The 22853-nt window shown below is 39.2% G+C and overlaps 1 pseudogene across 1 annotated transcript; it reads right to left on the minus strand.

Annotated features, from left to right (window-relative positions):
• Positions 1-94: 94 nt before the first annotated feature.
• Positions 95-1129, minus strand: LOC105514124 (annotated as a pseudogene). Its single transcript, XR_001002134.1, has one exon. The product of XR_001002134.1 is annotated as a dihydrofolate reductase pseudogene (transcript).
• Positions 1130-22853: the final 21724 nt, after the last annotated feature.

Raw genomic sequence — 22853 nt, forward strand, 5'->3', positions numbered from 1 at the left:
TTTCTGGTATGACCTAGCAAATAAACTGCTTTCACTGAAATTTCAGTCTTGGAATCTACTTTGGGTTCCCCAATCTAAGACAGAAACATACTCATTTTCCCATCACTGGACTTCCAGGTTGTTTTCAATTTTTCACTGTTACAAAGAAGGCTGCAACATTTATCTACAAACCTCTGGATATACACATAGGAAGCTTTTGGCATTTCCACTAGTGAAACTGCTCAGTTGAAGGGTATGTGGATCTTCATCTTTAATAAATATTACCAACATTTGAAAAGCCCGACGATGTCAAGGACTGGCAAGAGTGTCACATGTGGTGGGTGTGGAAAGGCAGCTCACTGTAGCAGGTGCTGGGGACTCAGTTGGGGTCTTGGAGAAGCACTTATTTATAGCAAGAATGTTTCATAAATGGTATCTGATAGAGTCAAGAGTAATGGGGAATAAAAACTAGTGGCTTAGAAATAAGTATAGATCTAAAGTCAACAAAATACTTTTTTTCTAATGTAAAAATACATACTTTTTTTAGAGGGAGGGGGAACAACTTAAACCAGAAAACACCTTCATATTAATCATTCTTCTCATATACTTCAAATTTGTACTTAATGCCTTTCTCCTCTTGGACATCAGAGAGAACACTTGGGTGTTCTGGTAGAAGTTTATATGTCTCCAAATCAATTTCTGGAAGAAAGGTGTCACTTTCAAAGTCTTGCATGATCCTTGTCACAAATAGTTTAAGATGGCCTGGGTGATTCATGGCTTCCTTATAAACAGAACTGCCACCAACTATCCAAATCATGTCTACTTTATTTGCTAATTCTGGTTGTTTAGTAAGTTTTAAGGCATCATCCAGACTTCTGGCAAGAAAATGAGCTCCTTGTGGAGGTTCCTTGAGTTATCTGCTGAGAACTAAATTAATTCTACCCTTTAAAGGTCGATTCTTCTCAGAAATGGAGAACCAAGTCTTCTTACCCAAAATCACCAGATTCTGTTTACCTTCTACTGAAGAGGTTGTGGTCATTCTCTAGAAATATCTGAATTCATTCCTGAGCGGTGGCCAGGGCAGGTCCCTGTTCTTGCCGATGCCCATGTTCTGGGACACAGCGACGATGCAGTTTAGTGAAGGAACCATGACAGCAGCTGCAGCACCTCCAAGCCCGCTCGTTAAAACAGAACGCGCGGTCAAGATTGGTGCGAAATTGTCAGATTCTAACCATTTAATTAAGTTTGATGAGTTATAGAATTTGTGAGAATGGTAAGCAAATATTTGCCTGGGTTGCATCGTCAAAGGCATCAGATGAAGAATTGTTTCAATTTAAGGCATGTTTCTCAATAAGTGCTTCATTTGCCCAAGCCAGAACTTTCAATTCTTGTCCAATGGTATATATAGTTGTCTAGATGAATCTTTGAATTACTACACAACTATTAATAACTGTTCACAATGCACATTGGATAGCTACCTTGTACCTAAAGGCCATGATAATGATGGTAGAAATAAAAATGAATGAAATGGTCCCACATTCAAAGACATACTATGCAGTAAAGGAAACAGATGTAAAACAAGCAAACACCATACAGTGTACAAATCTTACCTGTATCTGTAGAAAAATAGCCCAGAGGAAGGAATGACAATTTTTTTTTTTTTTTCTGTAGAAGTCAAGGAAAAGGTAAACCTAAGCAGAATCTTTTTTGTTTTTGTTTTTGTTTTTGTTTTTGTTTTTTGAGATGCAGTCTTGCTGTGTCGCCAGGCTGGAGTGCAGTGGCGCGATCTTGGCTCACTGCAACCTCCGCCTCCTGGGTTCAAGCAATCCTCTTGCCTCAGCCTCCCGAGTAGCTGGGATTACAGGCATGCACCACCACGCCCAGCTAATTTTTGTATTTTTAATAGAGATGGGGTTTCACCATGTTGGCCAGGAGGGTCTTGATCTCCTGACGTCGTGATCCACCCACCTTGGCCTCCCAAAGTGCTGGGATTACAGGCATGAGCAAATCTTAAAATATTAATAGGAGCATGCTAAGAGTCACAAAAGGAAGATGATTTGTACACAGGAAATAATATTTAGGAGAGCATTAAAGAATGAAACACCAGAGAGAGAAAAAGGGAAGACAGAGATATAAAACTTCAAACAGCTTTGTGTAGTTAGAACGCAGGCAGCAAGAAGAGGGAGATGAGGCTGGCCATGCTGTCAGGAACTAAATCATGCAAAGCCTTTTGTGCAATACAAAGAAACTTGGCTTTCATTCTGTGGGCAATTCTGAACCATGAAAAAAGTTTGTGATTTAAAAAATTACTCTAGAGGCACTTTGGAGGCTGGATTAGGGATTTCAAGGGAGACAGATTAGAATCAGGAAAGCTCTATGGGTGGTCATTATATAGTCCAAATGAAAGACAACGTGGATCTTAACTAGGGAAGTGAAGAGAGAGTGAATAAAATAAATACGAGAACTACTAGAAAGGAAGACTTGATTGATTGAATTTGGAGTCAGAAAGGAATGGAAGACTTTGAGCATCAGCAAAGAACCTCAGTATAGCATTTAAGGAAGGGTGGCATTCACAAATGCAGAGGTTAGAAGTAGTCTTGAAATTGTTTTTAATTACTCATCAGCAGAAATGATCATTGTTCTCAACTCATACTCAGATTCCAGAGATAGGGAAGTGGCATGTTCCATCACACACCACTGCACTTGGCAGATTCCTGGGAAAACAATCAGTAACTCCCCTGTAGGCCCTATGAGAACAGCCCAGAAGTTACAGTCAAGAGTTGGGCCAGAGCTGTCCCTACCTAAAACAACTAGTAGGGATGAAAAAAATTCAGTAAGTTGTTTGGTTGTTTGGTCTGCATGACACTGACCCCTACTATCTCTGAACCTGAAAGAAAGTCCTACATGCACACAAGCACACACAGAGACACACACAAGCAGATCAGAACAACTGGAGGAGTATTACCATGGATATAATTGGATATTTTGGCTGTAAATGCCATGTCCATGGAAACGAAGATGATCTCAGTACTGGGGAAGCTACTCATCTCAAAAGCAATCATTTGTTTCAGGTATGTTCTGAAATGCCAATATTTGTTAGAGGAGAATTTGCTTCTGGATATTTCTGTAATTTCTGCCTTTGCTGCTGTTGCTGTTGTTCCAAAAATCTTAGGTTTTTGCAATAAAATTATTCCCTGAAAATAAGAATATGGATACCTAGCTATGACCCAGATATTGTGATGAGTTCTACATAACTTACCTCATTTAATCCCTACAGTGACCTACAGATATATACTGACATTATCCTATTTTTTTTTTTTTGAGACAGACTCTCGCTGTGTTGCCCAGGCTGGAGTGCAGTGGCACGATCTCGGCTCACTGCAAGCTCTGCCTCCCAGGTTCATGCCATTCTCCTGCCTCAGCCTCCCAAGTAGCTGGGACTACAGGCGCCCACCACTATGCCCAGCTAATTTTTTGTATATTTAGTAGAGATGGGGTTTCACTGTGTTAGCCAGGATGCTCTTGATCTCCTGACCTCATGATCCACCCACCTCAGCCTCCCAAAGTGCTGGGATTATAGGCGTGAGCCACCACGCCCGGCCTATCCTAAATTTTTAGATAAAGAAACAGAAGCACAGAGAGGTTAAATGACTTGCCCAAGGTCACACAGATAGTAAATGTACAGACAGGGTTCAACCCCAACGAGTCTGGCTGCTTATCCAAAAGATCTTATCCAAATGCACTTCCCATGTTCAATTTATTTGGATTTACCATTGGACCATATTTCCTTGGACACAAGATTACAACTCAACCATTTCAATTATTGCCATCACTTTGTCATTCATAAGCTCAAAGTGAAAATCTGTAGTCACATGATCCCATGCAAATTTCAGAAAGCCTAAAATGATGAGATCACACACCCAGTCTGATGACTTTACATTGAGATCCAGCTAAACTGCATGAATTATCAAGACTCAAATTAGGACTCTTACATCTTATCTAACACCTGCCTCTCTCTATGCTAAAATATATTATAATTAGCTGCTTTTCCTGGGAGAAATTGTAAAACTGAATGCAATTAAACAAAAGGAGAGACAGCAGATTCTACAGCAAAATAAAACAAATCAAAAAGTACTTAGAAAGCCAAGATGGATGCATATTCAAAGGTAGCAATTTCAGAGGCAAGGCAGACTTTTCTTATTTTGCGGTAATGTTCTGAATGGCAAAGAGCATGCCCTTTGGCACATGCTAGGGACTCCATGTTTGTTCACTGCTACGCACACTGGGATTGAATTAGGACTTTGGCAGGGCAGCCATTCTCTGGCTGTGGTTGCACATTCATTGAGGACCCCAATAAGCAGGTGATCTATGCCATCCAGTCCTCACACCCAAATAGCCCAGTGGAAAGATCCCTCAAGTGCCACATGTGAGTCCTGGATGCTTGTAGAGGCTCTCGTGCTAGCTAAAGTTGTGGGATGTGGTTCCAGTTGCTCGACTTCTCTTGGTATAGCTTTTCTCGCACTGAAATGACAGGAAAATGATCCCTGCCCTATTTTCCTCAGGACAATACAGTAAGACTCAGAAAGGGCTAAAAACAAATAGGCTACTTTATTCAAGTTTTGCTAATGAAATGCCTAGAATACAACCATTTGTAGAAATAAGTTCCCAAGTGGTTGAAAAGGCAATGAGCAAAATTCTAGGGGAAGACCTCATTACTTAAGACAAAGACATCACTTTTCCCAAACAGGATGTAGGAACTGCCACTGTACAAAAGGTAGGTCAAAAATAAAACCCACCAACAAGCAAACCAACAAACCAACCCATGCTTTAGTCACTAACCATGAAAAGGTTTGTAAGTGCATCAGAGGAGACTAATCCTTAACTGGAAAAAAACAATAATCAAGGTATATGTGTACCACAAAGCTTTGTAGCTGGGAAAAAGAGAGGGAGCTAGGAGAGGAGAAACAGGAAGGAGAAACAGGAAGAAGAAAAGTAAAACTAAGTATCAGTCTCATACTACAACATGTCAGCCCAAGATACTGTGGGCTGTTTTATTGAACAGTACAAAGCTGCTTTAATTTAGCAGTGTTTATTTGGAAAGGTTTGCTATTTGGAAATGTGCAGTATACCACATTTGCTGATGTGTTTTTTGGCTGTACCTGGAGGTGCGCTGTAGGCTGACGAATGTCCAGGTGTGAAAATTCACGTTAGCCATATATATGCACTGTGGATTTATTTCTTTGCACTTTTCTTGCCCCCCTAATTGAAATAGTAAATTGACTATACTCAAAGCTTGACTAGTCCCCCAGATGTTAGTGTTACAAATTAATGCTTAGAAATATAACTCCCTGTATACCTCTTTCTGCCATCACATCTTTCAAATGCAGAGTCAGTATGGAATAAGAATCAATGAAATGTAACCTGACATTGAACTTGAAACCAAACACATTGACAAAACAAAAGAACACAAGCAGAAAAATAAAGAAAGGAGAATTTTGAAAATCATCTTCCTAAGGCATTCTGAATCTGCAACCATCTATTTTTCCAGATTAACAAATCTTGGTCGCTTCTAGGTGTTTTGAACTAGATTACTGACTGGCCATCTGTGGCAGGCCCACTCCTGGATGTCATGCCCCTGTTAATGAAATTTGGGCGTGCGCTCGTAAACAGACCTGGTGAATGGTAGATGTCAGCCATTGTGCGATGGGCAATCATCAATCATCCATTGTCAGTTATTTCTGTCCCAGTGAGTAAGCCTTTATTTAAAGCATAAAGTAAGAATGTTGCCAGACCACAGGAACAAGCCCTGAGCTGTTTGCAGGTGCTGCTATTCACAGCTGCCAATTAAACCCCTGACATTTCCATATTGGCCATGAGGCACAGCATATGCTTTTGACATACCAATTCTTTTAAAAAAAAAATCACCAATCTCAGATTATCAATACGTGCCTTTTTCTTTTTCCATGGTTAGTACATGAAACTTTTTAAAATAGGAGGAAGGAGAATCAGAAAAATTTCTAGTGAACTGAATTATTAAGATCTGCACATAATATTCTTTCTTGTAGGGAAATGGGAAAATGGCTGGCATTTCTGATGTGGAAATTCTTCCCTGATGCCTAAATCTACAAAGCAAAGTCTCCTATCAGGAATTTAACATTGAAAAATATTTGTCTTGCCTTTTTACTTATATTTTTTTCTTTTTGATTCTGAAATAGTAATACTATTTTAATGTAATCCGGTACCATTAAAACTAGATATTGCAATTTTGATTATGATTCTGTGTCTTTCATCGAGATGCAAAATGATTATAGTTTGCAAGTGTGCCTTGTATTTAAATAATTTCATGAAATTTGCAGGGACTAGTCTCAAATGTAAGTACATGAAAGGGTGTGTTCCTATGCAAAGGGTGCGTTCCTAGGCAAGGGTGTGTTCCTATGCAAAGGGTGTGTTCCTATGTGTTACATTATGGCTTTACATTCACATATTTCCAGGTTGGACGATAAAAGCATCCAACCACTCTCAGAGGATCATAGGCATAGTGGATGCATTCACCGATAAGCATTATAAATAGGCAGGGGATGGGGAGAAGAGCCTACATGCACCTTCCAGGAATATTTCTCTGTTTTTGGTTGATTTTCCATTTTTTCTAGCTATGGGTGGCTCTTGATGAGAAATGAATTGTGGTGACAATCATGAAAATTTTAACTAAATCATTCTTTCTGGTTAGTCTTTAGAAAATAAAGACATGTTCTATGTGGTTTCCTATTGTTTTGCCAACAGTAGTATCAAAATCATCTGTGAGTAAGTATGAGTCTCTGTTTTCAAGGTTGAGCAACGGACCTTGATATGGGACTACCACCCTCTTCTTTCCCCATCCTCTGTCCGTAGAGCTGAGCTAAACAGAGTTACTTCCACATTTTCTTGAAATCCCTAAATCCTGCTACTTTCAGGGACATTCGTTGAGGATAGCAAAGTTGACAAGCTAGGATTTCTTTCAAATAAACTTAGCTGATGACTGTAGCAGGTGAGCTTTTTTTTTCCCCACAGTGATAATTTTACATTGTTTTCCTGCTTCTGAGAGGAGGAAAACATTGCCATCTTCTTTGAGAGATGCTCAGTAGCATTTCATCTTTAAAAAGGGAGAAAATTTGTCATTGCCATCTACATAATGAAAGAGCACTTAAAAAGAGCTGTCTTTTTATTTTTATTTTATTTTTTTTTTAAGAGGCAGCGTCTCTCTATGTTGCCCAGGCTGGAGGGCAGTGACTATTCACAGGTGCAATAACAGCTCATCACAGTCTCCAACTCCTGTTCTCACGTGATCCTCCTGCCTCAGCTTACGTAGTAGTGGAGACAGCAGGTATGTGTCTGGCTAAAAGAGCTATCTTTTAATAAAAATGTTTTTCCTCTGTAAATTCATTTTGTCATAAGAGCTGCCTTACCAACCTAATGTATGGTGAAGATCTGAACAAGAGTGAAAATTTTAGCATTATAGGAAGATGCAATGGCTTGCAATGGCCTTGAGCCCTTGGGCTACGTGAACACTTACCATTGAACAGAGCTGAGGATGCTGAGCTGTTGTGGCATTGGCTTTAGGCTGTTCATTTGTGATAATGTCTGCCCACAGGCTTTGTGATACAAAATGAAAGGAAAGGGCTGGATTTGCCTCCCTGATGCTCTGTGCCTAACTAGCACCCTATGGGCCGCTTATCTCCAGTTGATTCCAGGTCTTCCAAGTGCCCCTGGTTGTAGTCATAATGATAGTAATAGTGATGAGGACAATGATCACGATAATAATAATAATGGAAGCCATCATTATGGCCGGCAGCTTTGGACTGTAGTTGAGAGTGCAGATTCTGTAGCAAGCCTGACTGGTTTTAATCTTGCCTCTGCCAATTACAAGCCACATGACCCTTGTCAAGTTACTTAATCCATTTGTTCTTCAGTTACTTTCTCTGTGAAACAGAGGTAGTAATAGCAACTACCTCATTGGTACATCGAATCTTAGAGCAGTACCTGGGACGTACTTCAGGAAGTGCTAGAGGAGTGTTAGATAAAATAAATGAGTATTCCTAGTATATCTGCACAAGAGATTTCATTTAATTCTAATGCATTTTTGCTATACACACACACACACACACACACATATATATATATGTATGTGTGTGTGTGTGTGTGTGTGTGTGTATGTATGTGTGTATGTGTGTGTGTATATATATATATATATATATATATAGAGAGAGAGAGAGAGAGAGAGAGAGACAGAGAGAGAGAGAGAAAGAGAGTGAGTTATTCCAATTTTTCAGGTGGGAGAATTGAGGCTGTATGAGGTTAAGTAATTATCCCAAGGCTGCCAGCCAGCAATTTGCCAAATGGTGATATTAACCTGGGTTAGTGTAATTTCAAAACCCATGCTCTTTTTGTCTTCAGGCTTCCTATCCTATGCAGTCATTTCACAACCGTACACCAATGATCAAAAGAAAAGTGGCAAGGGGTTGAAGGAAATAGAATCAGAAACCTCAGAGAACGTAAGAATTTTACAGTGTAAGGGCGTCAGGAAATCCTTTAAGGACAGGGGGAGATAAACACTTTCCCACGGTCAGAAAGTCCAGTAGTCACCACACTTACAGATCCTGAGTTCATTCATTCATTCATCTGACAGATATGTGTGTTCCTCATATTTCCACAAAGGTGGTTGGCAACCTCACGTGTAGCCATTTAGTAAGAGCGTGTGTTCTATGTAATTTTGTCAAAGAAAGAGGTCCAGGAAAGCCACAGGAAAATATATTGATGAGAAGATGCCAGGACTTTCCTGGTGATTGAATCTGATTTGGTAAGTTCTGGGGCTGCTGCTTCTCCCCTGCTTGGATCTCTGAAGGCAGAGAAGGCAGGGCATGGAATGAAGGAAGGGCTGGCTGTCCCAAGGCTGGGTGTCATCAGCACATACAAGTTGTCTTTATTGAGGCTAACTGGTATTGGTTTTGGCACTCTTAACGTGGTGATGTTATGTTTCCAATGTTTCCAAGTTCGAAAGACATAGTCTTTTATTTCCTTTCTGCCTACTAAGATTATTTAGGCTCCACACATGCAAAGCAGAGTATTATGCAATAAATTAATCATATCAGAGCAAAGTAGCTACTGAAAAATTGCCAAACACCATAAACATTGGTCAAAATGGAGTTCAACCATTTGCACAGAGAATAATTGAACCTATGGATTCACTGGAGGTAACTAAGCAACTTTTCATTATGAATTATAAAGCTTTTCAAACATAAAATGATATCTGAGAGGAGTGCATTACCTAAAAGGTTTCGATAAGCAATGAAGGGAGATTTAATATATGCAGCAGGGATCAATCACTCAGCTGTATGGCATTACTTATACTTTGTGGCGTCACCTACATTCCTTGATAAACAATGTCCCATAACCTCTGAGCATTCCGATTATTTTCACCAGCACCCCAACATAAGAAGGGACACAAATGTCAGATGATGTTTTATTTACTAATATAAAGCAAGTTCTAGTGGAAGTAGACATCCCATGACAAAGTGGAGGTATATGAAGCACATTTCCCAGCATCAAAAATGATTCACATTGTACAAAAAGAGATATAAAGCCTGCCGTTCATGATGAATTTTAATTGGAAATGTCACTCATCATGAGCATAAATTTCTTTCGTTTGGAAGATGACATGTCCTGCTTCTACAACTGAAGAGAAGTTGGCTTTCCCTGAAAAAATGAGAAGTTGAAACAGACTTTTTGACATCCAAAAAGAAAGTAGAAATACCTTCTAGTTATCTTGGTGTCATCTGCCAAAGCAAGTATTCAGATGTTTCTTACAGTCATCATTTTGTGTAAGACATTTTCATCAGTTACATGAGAAATCAAGCCCAGCATTCTGACTCAGATATGAGGCAGTTCTGCCTTCCTGTACCTGTTAATGAAAAAACAGAAAAAACAAAATGAAAGCTTCAATTCCAAAAATAACTTGATGGTAGGGAAGCATCCTTCACTTGGAATTAGCTTTGGACTTCGACCCAAGATGCTGCAGGATAGGATATAAAGGAGCAGAGAAGAAAGGATCACTGACAATTATACAGTCTCTTTTCTTTAATAAAAGAGGGCCTGGAATGTGGTCCATCAGTGTTGATGAATGCTAGGTAGAGGAGAAAGGGAACTATAAAAGGTCAGGTAAAGTGGATTTGAAACTGGTGAGGTACACGAAGACCACAAAGGTTAAAAAATAAAGTTGGACCAGGCGCAGTGGCTCACACCTGTAATGCCAGCACTTTGGGAGGCCAAGGTGGGTACATCATTTGAGGTCAGGAGTTCGAGATCAGCCTGGCCAGTATGGTGAAACCCCATCTCTATTAAAAATACAAAAAAATTAGCCAGGTGTGGTGGCACACACTTGTAGTCCCAGCTACTCGGGAGGCTTAGGCACAAGAATCACTTGAACCTGGGAGGCAGAGGCTACAGTGAGCCAAGATCACACCACTGCACTCCAGCCTGGGCGATGCACTTTTTTGAGGCAGAGTAAGACTCTGCCTCAAAAAAATAAAAGAACAACAGCAAAAAAACCCCACCAACAACAAAGTTGGATATATGAAAACATAGTTTCATGGCCCCATGTCATTTGCATAAAGAAAATCACTTACCAACCTTAATGTGATTCGGGAAATGATTTGGTTTGGTAAGGCTGAAACTAGTGCGATGGACATCCATCCCATGCTTGGGGAGGTGAACTATTTCTCTGGACTAGGAGGAACAGGGTGGCTGCAGCCTGCCACTTTGGAACTCAATATCAAAACATCAATTTGCATGATAGAATCTTGGCCAGCTTGCTTTGTGGGGGCGATCCAAAGTGGTGGGTGCTCTACAGATACACAAATTGATTACTTCAATTACCAAAATCAATTTTCCAGAATAGAGTGAAGTCTATGGAAATGTTTCTCAAAAGGTCATTTAAAATGAGCTTCAATGATCCACTAGGCCCTTGCATTGATAATAGCACCTAACCGCACATGTAACTCTCCCTCTTCTGTATCTTTGCCTACAGGAGATCTGAGGCTCAAAGTACCCAACTGGAACCTGGTAAAACAACCACTAAATTGCATTGCTCCCTCTGCTCTCATGAATCTCTCCATAAGCTCACACGATTTAGTTCTTAGTCCAAACTAGGGTTTGCTCCTATAAGTAAAAGTTCATGTATTTTATGTTTCTAAAAAAATTAAATAGGTGTTATTTTCATTGTGGTTCTCCTTTTTCAAATGGCCTGCCATATTTGTTTTTTTGCAAATGTTATGTGTCATGTAAACACACGGACCATTTTCCATTCAAAGATGATATACATTTATATACAACACAGTTATCCACGTGTATAATGTCTCTTGCACAAACACGCAAATTTGTTCAGACGGTCGGGTGCGGTGGCTCATGCCTGTAATCCCAGCGCTTTGGGAGGCCGAGGTGGGCAGATCACCTGAGGTCAGGAGTTTGAAACCAGCCTGGCCAACATGGGGAAACCCTGTCTCTACTAAAAACACAAAAATTAGCCGGGTGTGGTGGTGGGTGCCTGTAATCCTAGCTACTCGGGAGGCTGAGGTGGGAAAATTGCTTGGACCTTGGAGGCAGAGGTTGCAGTGAGTCATGGCACTCCAGCCTTGGCGACAGAGTGAGACTCCATCTCAAGAAAAAAAAAAAAAATTCCTTTCAGATTGCTTAGATGATTTTCTTTACATGTTTGCAACCTACCTAACGGCAAACCTCACTTCATTCTACACTAGTCTAATTAATTTGACAGGACTGGAAACTTGTTCTTCCTGTTCACACTTCTTATTCATCTCTTTAGAATGCCCTGTAGAGAGGATGAAGTACAATAAAGCAGTCTTTACCAAATGCCTCAATGCTAAATGCCCTTTTAGGCTGACACAGCACAATACCGGCAGTGAGGAGATCTGACTTTAGGGCAGCTTAAGAAAAATGACATTTTCTAGAATATCATCTATTGAAACTGGTCTTGAAGAAGAAAACAATGTCCATTTCCCCTGCAGTTTTGCTGTGGGCTCTGGGGACTCCAATTTATCCCTACTGTATCTGAAATCTTTGCTAAAGAAATGACAGAGGTATCATATTTTGCAAAATAAGCCCTCAATCCTCAATGGCAAATGCGGAGATAATTTCAGGATTTTTAAGCACTGAAAGTGTAACCTGAAACGTATCAGATATTTTGTAAAGGGGTGGGTTGAAATGCAGAATTGACAAATACAAAGGGAAAGAACTTTTCTTTTTTTGGTTAACTTTGAAAATTTCCTCAAGAGAGTGAACTTTTGATAGGGGGCAAAGATTCTTACAAGGTTGGTACAGGTGGGTAATTAAAAAAATAAGAGTGAATTTATCTGCATACATTATTTAAATACCCAAAGCTTTTCTCTGCTTTAATGATAAATTACGATCAGTAAAATCTGTTGGCTGCCTTCAAGCTAACTAATGGATCGCTAATCAGCAAGTCGAATCATCCTAGCTGAAGTGGAATAAATATCTCCAAGGATGCTGCAGCTCATCTTTACAGTCTAAACCTGCAAAGATGCTTGCATGTATTTCTGGGTTCTTTTACTACATGTGTGTATATGGATATACACACTCTGTGTGCACTTGCATGCATTAAAAACCTATTCTTTGGCACCTTCTTTTCTGCCCTTGACGGCTCTATCCCCCTTGGTCTGTTGTATAAGAAAAATCATTCCTGGAACTAATTAATCCTTAAAGAGATCAGCTGATACATCTCATTGTTAGCAATACATTTTTAATTGTTCATTTTACTCAAGCACCATTTGAACACAAGTCAATTTGCAATTTCATTAGAGAAGCAAAAAGGCCTGGGGTCTATTCCTGTTTTTTTTTTTTTTTTTTTAAAGAAAAGGATAAAAAGCAGGCAAAATCTCATGAAGGATGTTAATCCTCTAATTAATTTTATGTATCAAGCAAGAATTAATGTGTGCTGCTATTTGAGCAGAGGCCTTTTTGCCAAGAAGTGCATTTTGTCATACCTTCCCCTCCAGAGAAACGTCTTTACAAGCTTTGCAGCCAAATACCCTGGCAACTAATGACTAGCTTTGGAGCAACATTCACAGACCATTTGCTTTGATGACATTTGGAGGTTTTGCTCCCCTCATCCCAATTCTATTGTAAATAGAGTACACATGCCGTACAACCTTTGAAAACTAATCAATACAGTAAGATTTGTCAGGTTGCAGCTGACTAGTATCACATCTTTTAACTCTTTTCTTAGCTGACTTGTACACATTTTTAAGTCAAACCTTATGAAGGGAGTTGGGTAGATCATCCTTACCATATTTACAGGCTCCCTGCTGTGACATGGATCTTTCTTCTATATTTTAACATCAAAAGCTTATAATCTGTGTAAGTTAACCTTCCATAAAACTAAAATTATATGGTCATCATACATAATCTGATGATTGATTACAGCTGTCACAAAGTCACAAATTGTGACTGTTTACTACAGTTGCACCATGAAAATTATTGCATACTTTAAAAAAATCCATTTAGAGAAAATAAACAGCTTCTATTCATAGGTTGCAGAACCAAAGCATACGTGTTTTCTTTGTGACTTTTGACTCTCTTAGAATCAATGTTAAAACCTACTGAGGTCTGATTTTTCATTTCAGTGTCTTTGTGTAATGTGCCTCCACCATACCTCATCTAATTTAATAAGATGCAAGCTAAGGAAGTACTTAAGTTACTTATCAAGGGTTTTAGATGACACATTATTATTGTATTCAAAAGTCAATATTTGCTAATCATGTTAGTACAGGAACTGTTCCAGGCCTACAATTCTTAAATTGCAGAGATATTTAAGATTAATTAAACTTATCTCCCCATCCTCTCTCTCCACTTCTCTGAAGTAAATCAATGACATCCTAAACAAGCCCAGAGAGCCAGAGCTTCAAGTCTGAAGGCCACCTACATCTTTTAAGCCTCTGTTTGCTTCAGTCCTCAGCAGTTGAGTTTTGCCATTTCTCCACTGTTTGGGGAATATTTGCGTGTTATGAGAGCAAAGTTCAAAAATTCACTTGATGTAATTAGAGAGGAGTGACCAGTCCTGGGCATACAGCATGGACTCCATTGCTTTTTTAAGTCAGGAGAATATTGAAATAATATATGGCCTGATTTCTTTTTTCTTTTTATAAGACAGCTTCTGGGTAAATCTGTGGCAGGCAAAGTTGGAAGGTCACCTTCTGCTTCTGAAACTGGGCATGATGAGAACAGGTGACTAGATCCAAACCCTGCCAGGTTATACTCTTACATCACTGTTCCAGTGACATCCTGACCCCTCTTTTATATAAACCGTGGAGCAGAGAGAGTCAACTGTTTAAATGCCAAGATTCCCTTCACTTTTGAACAGTACATTCATTGTAAAAGAACCATTTCTGATCTAATGTTATGTACAGAGCCCAGGACTTGACTGAGATTAAGTGATAAATGAGTTTGACATCTTATTAACATGTATTGACTAGGAGAAAACTGAGAAACATAGAACTTTACTGATGACTTATAGCAGCTGCTAGTTCAGTTCCCTCGGGGGGAAAAAGATAGTGCATTAACCCAATATGCCACCTAGGATATATTTACAAGTAGTTAGTGAAAACAATAATGCTATGCAAACTGGATATCTGGAACACGAATCAATATAGACCAGCTAATTAGGTTATAAATGCATTGATTTTATTTTGAATATGTCCTCAAATAGAGTCTGCGAGAAGCATACTGAAATGAGGCTTTTACACTGAGAAAAGCAACAATCAGATTATTCTCTGGCACTCTCCAATCAATCCAGAAGGGTTTGGTAAAATACTCTGATGCATATTCTATATAATCACAATGACACGTCCTATTAATATTCCAATTACTGTTGAACTATTAGCAATGCCTGAGTCTGGTGTCTTAGAGCCTCATAGTGGTAATCCGGGAAACTCATGTCATCTTTTGTATTCATTCAATTTAAAATGAGACAATTTTCCCTTTAAAGGATTTTTATTAAACATTATTTTATGCATGGATTTAACATCCTAATTGATTTAGGTGGACTCTCAGAATGAGTTGCTAACTCTTTTTGTTCTTTTCTTCACTGAAAGAGGTCGGCAGCTCTGATCTTATTTATAAATTTAAATGCCAATTTTTAGCATGGTGAGTTATTATTAAAATAATAGTTATTCGTGTTCACAAAAGACTCTATTCACATTGTAAAAGCCAGGAATCTAATAATTTAATAAACTAGTCTAGAGCAAGAAAGGGCCAGAGTTGTCAACCTCATCTTAGAACACATAAAAATCATAAAATCAGAGAAATGAAAGTGACTTTACAAAAAGCACTGAGATGTTTCCACTCCTCTGAATATTTTCTCAACCTAAATTTTGTTCATTTTTACTTTAAAACTCACTATACATAGGGATCTATCCAATATCACAGATAAAATGCTGTTCGTAAGCAAAATATAAAATTAATTGAAAAAGTCAATATTGGGTATTATATTCATATTCATATATATATGTTTGGCCTTCATATTCATATTCATATTCATATATATATATATATGTTTGGCCTTTTAGGAGGTTTGCTTTATCTTAAATTTAGTTAAATAGGGTTGTGTGATGTGATGATATGGTCTAGATTCATTTTTCTTATCTTACATTTGCAGTGGCTTCTCCCCATGAATATCATGGATATGGTACTCAGTGCTGGTGCCTTGACACAGGATGGGTGAAGTGGAGATAGAAAGAGGTGCCTGGATTTGGAGGTACAGTCTAAATGATTAATAATTTGAACTTGAGATATAGTGAAAAGAGAGAAATCAAGGATGATACCAGAGTTCTGGCTTGAGCAACTGAGTAGATGGCTATTGCCAAAGATGGAAAATACTGGGGCGATAGGGTTGAGTTTGTGGAGTCTTGATGTAATAAAGAGTTCTCTTTGGACATAGGTAATTTTGAGATGCCCGGGTGGAGGTGTCGAGATCACATCTAGATCATTAGATGTGATCTAGTTCGTTATTGGAATCTGAGTAAGCTCAGCAGTAAGGTCTTGACTAGTCTTGTCAACTTGAGCATTGTCAGCTTCTAGATGGTATTTTAAACTATGGAAATGGATGAGCTCCCCCAAGGCATGAGTGCAGAAATAGAAGAGGGCCTGGAAAGCACCCTGCTGAGTCACCGTTTAAAAAGATGTTTTAAAGATAAGCAGTAAGCATTTGTGTAGAGATCAGAGAGTCTGCTCCAGAACACTGGAGCAAATGATCCAAGATGAGATATAAAGGGCCTTCCTTTCCTCATGCCCTAAACTATGTTAAATTGAGACATTTGTTTGTGAGGCATTGCTTCATTGTTCTATTTTTTTTTTTTTTTCTTAATGAAGTTTTCAATTTGAAAAGCCAAGCAATTGATTTGAAAATGAGTATAATAAAATATTTAAAAGAGGCAGGGGGACCTGCTACTCTCACTGCTGCCTCAGGGCTTTTGCAGTTGCTGTTCCTTCTGCCTGGGATACTCCACCCTCAGAAGTCATATGACTCACTCCTCATGTTCTTCTGGGGTCCGTGCAAATGTCACCCTTTCAATGAGGACTTTACTGACCACCTTATTTAGAATAGTAACCCTATCACAATCTATCCCCCGTCTCTGCTTGATTTTTCTCTATAGAATGTATCACCATGTGATATACACTTACTTGTTTATTTGTGTATTTCTGTCTCCTGTCACTAGAATGTAAGCCCCATGAGGGCAAGGATTTTGTTTTGTTTTTCTGCTGTGACCAGAATATTCAGAAAAATGCTTGACACACAATAGGTGCCTAATAACTATTTGAAAAAAAAGAACCAGCAAAGGTTCATTTTTGATGAAAAAAATATATATATTTTTAAAAAAAGAATAACCAGCCGGGTGCAGTGGCTAATGCCTGTAATCTCAGCAGTTCAGGAGGCCAAGGTGGGCAGATCACCTGAGGTCAGGGGTTCGAGACCAGCCTGACCAACATGGAGAAACCCTGTCTCTACTAAAAACACAAAATTAGCCAGGTGTGGTGGTACCTGCCTGTAGTCCTAGCTACTCAGGAGACTGAGGCAGGAGAATTGCTTGAACCCAGGAGGCGGAGGTTGCGGTGAGCCAAGATCATGCCATTGCACTCCAGCCTGGGCAACAAGAGCAAAACTCCATCTCAAAAAAAAAAAAAGAATAACCAATGAAATAGGAGGAAAACCTGGAGGTACTTCAGAAGCCAAAAGAAAAAAGGGACAGAGGTATCAAATACATTGAATTCTTCTACAGAGCCCAATGAGATGACAAAGCAATGTGATTTGACTCAGATTTGCCACCATGAGAGTCATTGCTGGCCTTGATGAGAGCAATTCCAGAGTAGTGGTGGGAGCAGGAGTCAGAGTGATTACAGCTGAAGAAAGAATGGGAGGTGAGGGAGAAGAAACTGTCAGTAGGTAATCAACCTGAGAAATTTCGTTGTGAAGAAAAGCAGATATACAAGGCCGTAGCTGAAGGGGACTATGAGACCAAGGGAGGGTGTGTTATTAATGTTTTCTCTGGATTTTTTAAATGGTGTATTGATTATCATCTGCCACAGTAATGCTGCTTAAAAAGCATCCACAAGGCCAGGCACCGTGGCTCACACCTGTAATCCCAGCACTTTGGGAGGGCAAGACCAGAGGGTTGCTTGAGCCCAGGAGGTAGAGGCTGTGGTGAGCTGTGATTGTGCCACTGCACTCCAGCCTGGCGACAGAGCAAGAACCTGTATTTTTAAAAAGTAATTGATTAATTAAAAATCCATAAAAATCTTAGCAGTATTGGACAGCACACATTCATTTATTTTCTGTCTGGAGTCATAAGCTAGGTGGCTCTGCTCCATGCCTGAATTTTGGCTGGTTGTTGGTTGATCTAGGCTGTCCTTAACTGGGATGACTGGGATAACTTAAGCATGGTTCACATCCCTCATTCTCTAGCAAGCTAGTCTAAGCGTGTTCTCATTGTGATGTTTGGAGCTGACACATAAACAGAAACAGGCAAGTCTTCCTGAGCCCTAGGTTCAGAACTGGCGCACTGCCACTTTCTCCTCATTCTGTTGACCAAAGCAAGTCAGGAGCCCAAACTAGAGCCAAAGGAAGGTGTGATATGTACTGTGAAATATATATTTGGTCTTCCTCCCATTTCCTGACATCCAATCCCTAAAATTCTTAGAATCTCTAGCTGATGTCTTTTTGTATGCTAATGATGGCTGGGAGCCCCTAGGCAGCTTCAAGATAAGGACTGTCACTGGAAAGACCAACGCAGATTAGAGGGTTGGAACTTTCTGCCCATATTGGCAACTCTGGGAAGAGAAGAGAGGTTGAAGGTTAAGTGGATCACCAATGGCCAATGACATAATCAATCATGCTTATGTAACAAAGCCTCCATAAAAACCTAAAAAGTCAGAGTTTGGATGAGCTTCCAGATAGCTCATGTGGAGTTTCCTGGAGGGTGTTGGGCAAGGAGAGGGCATGGAAGCTCCAGGCCGCTTCCCCTTACCTCACCCTATGCATATCTCCATCTGTATTTTTTGTAATAATATTTATAGTAAATCAGTTAATGTGTTTCCCTGAGTTCTGTGAGCCACACTAGCAAATTAATGAAGCCCAAAGAACCCTGCTTTATAACCAGTTGTTCACAAACGCATAGGTAAAATATGCTGGGGCTTGTAATTGGCATTCAAAGTGTGTGGGGGCAGGAGGCAGTCTTGGGGACTGAGCCCTCAACCCATGAGATCTGATGCTATCTCCAAGGAGATAGTGTCAGAATTGAATTGGAGGATGCCCAACTGGTGTCCACTGCAGAACCGATCAGTTGCTTGCTGGTGGGGAGAAATCCCCACACATCTGGTGTCAGAAGTGTGTTGTGAGAGGATAGTGAGAGAAAGATGTTTTTTTTGTTGTTGTTGTTTTGTTTTTTTTTTTAGTTAGGAGGTATTTCAATTACTATTGCAATGAAATAAACTATCCCAAAACTCAGCAACATGAAATAATCATTTGATTATGCTTATAATTTCTTTGGGTCAAGAACTCAGACAGCGCACAGTGGGGTTGGCTTGTCTCTCTGCTCCATGATATCTGCAGCCTGAGCTGGGAAGATGCAAAGGCTATTGGCTGGAATCACCTAGAGGCATTTTGAGTTATGTGTGACAGTGATGTTGATTGTCAGCTGGAATTATAGCTGGGGCTGTTGGTGCGTCCATGAGTGTGTGGCTCCTCCTTGTGAGTGAGGCTTTCTCACAGCTTGGCGGTCCCAGAATATTTGGACTTCTTTTTGTCGTTGTTGTTTGTTTTGGTTTTTTTTTTGAGATGGAGTCTCGCTCTGTCGCCCAGGCTGGAGTGCAGTGGCATGATCTTGGCTGACTGCAACCTCTGCCTCCCAGGTTCAAGTGATTCTCCTGCCTCACCCTCCCAAGTAGCTGGTACTACAGGTGCGTTCCACCACACCAGGCTAATTTTTTGTGTTTTTAGTAGAAACGGGGTTTCACCATGTTAGCCAGGATGGTCTCGATCTCCTGACCTCGTGATCCACTCTCCTCAGCCTCCCAAAGTGCTGGGATTACAGGCGTGAGCCACCTCACCCAGCCTTGGACTTCTTAAATGGCAGCTCAGGGCTCAAAAGGCTAGTGTCCTGGTGAACAAGGCCAAAGCCATGTCACCTTTTATGACCTGTCACACTGTATCACTTCTTACACATTCTATTGGCTACAAACTGTAGGGAAGAAAAAATTCCTTTTCTCACCCATTGCAAGGGTCATGGCTGACACCCCTATAACGAAAGACAAATAAACAAGAGAAAAACATACAGATATATTTAATATAAGTTTTATGTTACATGGGAGCCTCCAGAGAGGAAGACCCAAAGACCCAGCGAAAACAGTGGACAGTCATGTAAAAATATGATTGGAAGACAAAAGGATGTGATCTAATGGCAATAAACTGGACGAGGTGGGGTGAGACCTTAGCAAAGCCTTTTTCATTCAGACTCTTCTTGACTTCCCTGTGTGACATTTCTTTTCTCCAGGTGAAGGTCAGGACACCTGTCACAGGAGGGTCTTCAGGGGAGAAAGGGTCAGAGAATGACCTTCCTGTGTTTTATGTCCTGCTTTATGGAAGGAGGAGTGAGGGAAATTTCAGTTTCTGTGACTTGCTTCAAAAGAAAGGGGACAGGAGCAGGTCAGAGAAACCTTTCTGCTTCTGCAGATTTTGTCAATTTCCTTAAGCGTAAAATACTGAGTATGCCAGGGTGCCATATTTTGGGGGTAGCATTTCCTGCACACCACCAGAAAGAACCAATTATCAAGCCTGCTCCAGATTCAAGTACAGGGGAATTGCATTCTGCTGCTTGGCTGGAAAGTGGTAAGTTTAAGAAGAGGTGGGCACAGATACATGTGCAACTGTGAGAGAAGATCCGGCAGTTTACTTGGTAATACTTTTTGGGGGCCTGTAAACCTAGTTGTACTTCACTGGATGTTGCTCTTCCCTGTCTAGTCATTCTACCTGAGAGCAGTTGACAAAGACTAGAAGGCTCTTTACCCCCCACCCCCCACCTAAAAAGAAAGTATTTTTCACATGAGACTGGAGCCTTTACAATAAAGATTTCATCCAAGTTGACTCTACCTGGTTGATTTTGAGGTAAAGTCGTTGAAGATGCTTATAGGCATGGCTGCTGTGAGAAAGCGTCTCTATATTTAAAAGCTATAATACAGAGAATATACCTGCAAGTCTCAGCAAGCACAGTGTTAAAAGGGGTGATTCTAACTGTCTGAGTCAGTGATACCCAGAGCCTTCTCCTGGGACATTTCTAGGGTGACCTTGACATCCAGAAACTCCAGTGCCGCAGTGCCTCACAGACTATATATAACTTTAGATTAATTTTGCAAGGCTGTGATAGGTCTTTGCAAGTATTTGATCATGCAATGTAACTTTGGCCACAGATATCTGCATAGGACTTATCTTATTTCATTTTTTAAATGTACATGTAACTTATGCCATTATTTTAACAAAGAACATTTATTTAGGTTTACATGTTAAACCTAAGCAGCTAGAAAATAAATACAACTTTTAAAAGTAGGTTTTTCCTTTACTTATAGGTTTTCTGAACTAGACTACTGAAGATAAGACCACTGAAAATAAGTTGACATATGTTGTAAATTTGTAGTATATATTGATGATCTCTAAAACCATGTACAACTATATACAATACAATAAATATAGATGAAAAATTTTATGTATATATTATATATTATACATTATAGATTAATATATTTAATATATTTTAAAGCAATTTATTTTAAAAAAGAAAGTTTCAATTATTTTGTGTTACATATCAGCTGTAAATAAAGAAATACTAAGTTGTTGAAAAATATACTATTTTCAGAATATGGATTTTTTTCAAGAGTAAGTTGAGGTATTTACACATATCTCATTAAAAGTTATTAATATTTATAAAGTATTTTGTAGTTAAAAAAAGTTTTTTGAATGATCCTCTGCATAGGCCTCTGTGGTATATATGGCAGCATTATTGTTTCATACTTATTTTACAAATATAAAACTGAGGGTCAGAATTCAAATGACTTAGTTTCACAAAGTAAGAATGGCAGAGCTCAAATTTTAACCTAGTTTCTATGTAAATGAATTATGTATGGTTACAAAGGTATGGCTAAATTTACCTGTTTCTGTACATATATGCAATCACATGGGTCAATTTTATGTAATCCGTAATTACATATCAATTTATATATATGTAGAAATGAATATACTAATAATTATTTAGATTTTAAGCAAAAATACTCACATATTTTATAGATACAAACATACACCTATTTTTCATCTACCTATCTCTCAGATTTCCATGTGCTAACTGACAATGTTTGCATCCAGTAAATATTTTGATGAGATAATTTTTTAAGGATTGTAGATAATAAAGATGGCTTTAGATTTTTGAAAGTTTAACATAGAACTTTAACATTCAGACCTGACATTCTACCCACTCTCTTTCTGAAGCTACTGGAATTCAGCAGTTAACGTTTTATGAAAACGTATGAGGAAGTACCAACACAAAGAAAATTGTGTTTATACAAAATCCACCTGTGACTTCCACAAAGCTTTGATACAATGTGCAACATGTAAGACTCCTCCACAGACTCAAGGACAAAGAAGTTAAGACTAAAGCCAACTGGCCAGGCATAAAAAAGGTAGTGTGTGTGTCTAAGTAGAAGGGAGATGGAAGATATATTCAAAACAGAGAGGGTCTCCAGGAATAGTTTACTTTTTAAGAATAATACCATAATGATCCAATGGGAGGAAACAGCAAAGAGGAAAGAGAGTCAACGGTACTAAACTACAAAAGTTCAGGCCTAAACTCATGAAATGCAAATGTACTTTATTCCCCCAAAGCACCTTGATACCTGAGGAATAAAGTCAAAAAAAAGAGTTAAGATTATGTGTTAGTGGCTGAAACACATAACACAGTTTATGTGCCTTTGGCTTATCATAGGTCTAGGCTTCTAAGCCATTCTAAGACACTCTTTTTAAAGGGAAATGCTACATTAAATGTGCACGATAACTCTAGAACATATTCTTGTTGCAGAAATGTAAAAATGTGTGTGTTGGGGGTGGGGGTAGTGCATCTTAAAATTGAGGAAATAAGGTAAATATTTTACTCGAACCATTTAGATTAAGAGAAAGGTATTTGGTGAATAGCCTCAAATGATAATAAGGCTTAACAGAGAGCAGAACACTCAGTGAGGTACAATTAAACAAGCAGTTAAATAATCTAACATACAAG

The sequence above is a fragment of the Colobus angolensis genome, unplaced genomic scaffold (assembly GCF_000951035.1).
Source record: "Colobus angolensis palliatus isolate OR3802 unplaced genomic scaffold, Cang.pa_1.0 Scaffold24, whole genome shotgun sequence".
Classification (NCBI taxonomy): Eukaryota; Metazoa; Chordata; class Mammalia; order Primates; family Cercopithecidae; genus Colobus; species Colobus angolensis.